Genomic DNA, 5,156 nt, shown 5'->3' on the forward strand with positions numbered 1-5,156 from the left:
GATATTGAAATTCATATGTATCTGATTACCAAGTCCATAAATATCTTACTGAGCATGTGCTAGCCACTGTCCTGGCTGTTTTCCACGTCTGTGCTATTGTCTGCGTTTTACAGATGAGGAAACAAAGCTCATGGTACCAAGTAGCTTGCCCACGGTCACCCAATATTATTCCACGATCTTTTCTTGAGGACGAGAACTTTAGCAAGCTTCAGCCAGCCAGGGTCATCCCCGGAGCTGGAGAGGAGGAAATCTCAGTTAAATAACTGAAATATTCAGCTAAATAGCTGAAAGGGAGGGAGGCATTGACTTCTTTGAAGTAAAATCCCCACAAGGATTTAAAATGGATTTCACAAGGGCCTCACAATCCTGCAATATTAAAGTCTTGGACTTGGGGGCGCCTGGGTGGCTCAGTCAATTGGGTGATTGGGCGTCTGACTCTTGGTATTGGCTCAGGTCAAGATCTCAGGGTCCTGGGATCCAGCCCCAAGTTGGGCTCCAGGCTCAGCGCAGAGGCTGCCTTTCCCTCTCCCTCTGTTCCTGCCCCTGCTTCTCTCCCCTGGCTCCTCCCCTTGGTCACAGTCGTGCATGCTCTCACTCTCTCCTTCTCTAAAATATAAATAAATAAAGACACATAAATAAATAAATAAAATCTTGGGGGGGGTACAAAAACAAAGTCTTGGATTTCCCCCAATTTGATAGGTGAAAACTCATGTCTTGTTATAATTTTGGTTTGCATTTCTCTTAGGAGTGAGAGAAGCATCTTTTCCTTCTTGAGAGCCATTTGCTTTGCCATTTCTATGAACTGCCTATTCACATCCTTTGCCCACTTGGGAGGCACCCAGCAAATAACCACTATCTCAAAGCCTCCTGGGGTGGGTGTTTGTTTTGAGACTACCAAACAGATGACTTTCAGAGCTTTATTCTGTTTCTTATAGAAAATCATTTCAAAGATAATAAGTTCGGGGCACCTGTGTGGCTCAGTGGGTTAAAGCTTCTGCCTTCGGCTCAGGTCATGATCCCAGCGTCCTGGGATCAAGCCCCACATGGGGCTCTCCAATCTGCAGGGAGCCTGCTTCCTCCTCTCTCTCTGCCTGCCTCTCTGCTTACTTGTGATCTCTGTCTGTCAAGTAAATAAATAAAATCTTTAAAAAAAAAAAAAAAGATAATAAGTTCTTCATGTGAATCTTCAGAACAGTTTTCTGCCTCCTTGTGTGTAAGAACTTTTCATAGGTTCCTTACTGATTGTTTTTGTTCCCTCTCTTGACCAGGCAGAAATAAAGCCAGGCCAGGGACCACCTCCTCACCCTCTCAACTTTATGTGGCATTGTGTCATAACGATTGAAGTCTCAGTACCACTATAAGGCAGACAGTGTAGACACAGGAAGAGAAAAGCTGATGGGGTGGATTAAGGATATGTCATCACCTCATCATTAATATTCACTGGCATTTAAGCAGCAATGCCAAATACATATGTATATAGCATTATATAGATATTTATATATAGAAAATATACAATATATCTAATAGATACAGTATATACAGGATAGTATATAGGATACATGTAAATTTACATATAAGTATGTGTGCATATATATGCTGAATATATATAGATATACACTAAATTTACACACAGACGTAAATTTAGTTTTGACAACAACCCTCTAAGATTGGTACTATTACTATACTCGTTTTATAGATGATAAAGGTGAGGCACAGAGAGGTTATATTACTTGCCTAAGCTCACAAAGCTGATAACTGGTGGAGTCAGGACTCTAACTAGGTTTTCTGGTCCCAGAATCTGGGTCCTCAACCACTCTGACTGGCTTAGAACATATCCTGTGTTGTCGGAGTATGACCAAAAGTCCATCTGGTCAGTGGGTCCCTGACAGAAGAGGAGACAGTGGGTTGGGGCGCCTGGGGGGCCCAGTCAGTTAAGCATTCTACTCAATTTTGGCTCAGGTCGTAATCTCAGGGTCATGAGATCAAGCCCCACATCGGGCTCTGTGCTGGGCATGGAGCCTGCTTAAGATTCTTTCTCTCCCTCTTCCTCTGCCCCTCCTCCCCCACTTAAAAAAAAATACACAGTGAGGGTTGGTTTGTTTTATTGACTTTGGAAGCCATTGGTTCTTCATTCACTAATTCATTAATCCTCTGATTCATTCATTCAACAAATATTTACTGAGTGCCTACTATGGGCCAACTGCTGAGCTAGGTGCCAGAGACACCAGGATAAATTAGATATGGTCCTTGTCTTTAAGGAGCTTGCAGTAAAGAAAGGAGAGGGACATGGTCAGTTAATGACACCATGTGACACAGACTGTGGTGTTTCAGAGGGAGGAGCAGGTGATGTTGTCATCCAAGAATGTGTTTCTCAATCTGTCCCCATTTGTCATCTAGTTAATATAATTTCTCCTTTGTACTTTGCCTTGTGATCTTCTCTTATCTTTAATGTGTAAAGTAATCACTGCAAGTTTTGTATTTTTGCTTATCTTCCTGATCATTTTCACAGGGAGTAGAGAAAGGGCTGATTGGTGACATCTGCTATCCCTTTTTCATCCCCGAAATGTGGCCTTGTTCCTGTGAGGAATGGGGAGCCAGGAAGCGTTCTGAGTAGAGCAGATGGGCAATTTATGAGCACTCTGGCTGTATAGTGTGGCAAATAAATTAGATGGGAGAGGTGATGAGGTAGAGAGGGCAATGAGCAGGCTGTTCAGTAGTTTGGTGAAGGATGAGATCTGGGAAAAGGCTGTGGCTGGGGGAGAGGAGGAGAGTATGGATCCAAGGAATATGAAGGAAATGGGATTAAAGGGATTTACTGAGGGGCGCCTGGGTGGCTCAGTGGGTTAAAGCCTCTGCCTTCGGCTCAGGTCGTGATCTCAGGGTCCTGGGATCGAGCCCCGCGTTGGGCTCTCTGCTCAGCGGGAAGCCTGCTTCCCTTCCTCTCTCTCTGCCTGCCTCTCTGCCTACTTGTGATCTCTGTCTGTCAAATGAATAAATAAAGTCTTAAAAAAAAAAAAGGATTTACTGATTCATTCAGCACTGTTTAATGAACATCTGTTAAGTGCCAGGCACTGTGCCAGGTGCCAGGAATATGGCAGGAAACAAGATAAACACAGTCACTGCCTTCACTGAGTCTAGAAGGGAAAGATGGACTCTGGGAGCTTTTTCAAGATGATAAATAATGTGACAGGAGAAGTACAGGGCACTACAGGGAAATAGAAGGGGCATGTGAAGGGGTATGAGCGAGGAGTCCAGGCTGATGCCCAGATTTCTGCCATGGCTTTAGGGATAGATGCTGTTAGCTGAGCTGGGGAACCCAGAAGGGCAGAGCCCCATGGATATCTCATTGAGTCTTGCAAGCCTGAGACAGGCAGGAGCAGGGGAGGTGGTGAGCAGCTGATGGCTGAATGGAAAAATACACGAATGTGGGCCTGTGGCTACTTCCCAGCCCCCAGCTTGACCCTGAAAGAGGAAGTGGGGAGTGAAAGAAACGAAGTTTCAGGAAGCCCAGCACTTACTCAACGCCCGTAAACCACTAGCCTCTCCTCATTTGCCCAATGGGCTTCATGAGACAGCCATGACTCTCTCCTAATGTCCAGGGACCAGAGCTGGGCTGCCAGGATGAAGTGTATTTGAGGCTCGGGCCCCAGGCCAACTCAGCATCATCCTGGTCATTCTGAGGTCACCAGCATGGGTCCCACAGGTTTTTGGAGGCCTTCCTGGAGCTGGAGGGAGAAAAGCACCAGCCCTCAGTACATGTCCCCAGAGGTAAGGGTCCTTCCTCTGCATCCTCTGTGTGCCCTTCTGCCTTAACATTGAGCCCCCAGCTCTGGGTCTGTCGGCCTCCATCCAAGCACGGGAACTGGGTGATCACCGTCTGTGTCCCCAGCACTCAGCCCAGATAACCCTTCTCCCTAGCACATGATAGAAAATGTTTGTCAAGTTAGTTCAGAGACAAATGTACCTTGACCTCCAGGGGCTGGTCTTTCTCACCTTCAGGAGAAGTCCTACCAACAGCCATACCAACTCCAGTGCCGTTCTTGGCATGTGCCAGTGGTGCCCGTGGTTTTAATCCTGGGTAGAAGGCACCAACCACTGCCTGGCCACAGCCCCCTCCCCCCTAAATATTTCAGAGTCTTGGAAGTGTAGAACCTTGGAATGTGAAGAGATAGAAAGGCCTTCTGCCCTCATGTCTTCCAACTCCCCTATTAAGGAGTCCCACTGTCCAGTGCAGGCTCTGATCACAGTGCCCTTAGCTGTAGGAACATCCCAACTTGGGACCTGAGACCTGAGACCTGAGACCTGCCTTATGTGACTTCAACAGGATTCCCCCATGCCCCCAGGGTCCAGAACAGCCCGCCAGAGCCAAGGTGGGGGTGAGGGTCTCTGCACCTGTCACTCGCAGTACTCTGCCATCCTTGAGAGAGGAGGAAGTGAGCCGGCGGTCTTTCCTCCAAGACCACAGTTAAAGCGTCCTCACGTGCAGTAACCAAACCATCAGTGGAGCCCCATCAAGGCCAAGAAGGACAAGACACAAGCCACCAAGCAGTAAGCTGAAGGCTTATAGAGTCTCTTGGGGCAGTGTGCAACCATAGTTTCCCACGTGCCTGCTTGGGAACGGGGCCCTGTGGAGGCGATCCCACGGGACCAGGAGAGCCACCGAGAGTGGGGACAGGGAGGTGAAGGGTCGCCCAGCCAGCACAGGGCAGAGCAGGAAGAGGCCAGGTGAGAACTGTGGGCGCCATTCCACCCACATGTACCCCAGTTAAATTCATTCTCAAGCATTAAATTGTTTTATTTTCCCTGACTATAGAAATTATTACAGAACATACAAAAAGTATAGAAAAGTGCAAAACACAAAATAAACAATTCTGACAGTCCTGATCCAGATAACGGATGTTAAGATTTTGGTGTGTTTTGGGGCTGAGAAAGTACTACGTGGGGAATATAGTCGATAATATTGCAATAACATTACAGGGTGCTGGGTGGTGAGTACACTATGGTGAACATTGCATAATGTGTAGAATTATCAAATCACTGTGTTATACACCTGAAACTAATGTAACAGTGTATGTCAGCTACAGTTCAATAATTAAAAAAAAAAAAAAGATTTTGGTGTGTTTTATACCAGAATTTTTAATGCATTTTAACCTCGT

This window comes from Lutra lutra, chromosome 10 (genome assembly GCF_902655055.1).
Source record: "Lutra lutra chromosome 10, mLutLut1.2, whole genome shotgun sequence".
NCBI classification, from domain to species: domain Eukaryota; kingdom Metazoa; phylum Chordata; class Mammalia; order Carnivora; family Mustelidae; genus Lutra; species Lutra lutra.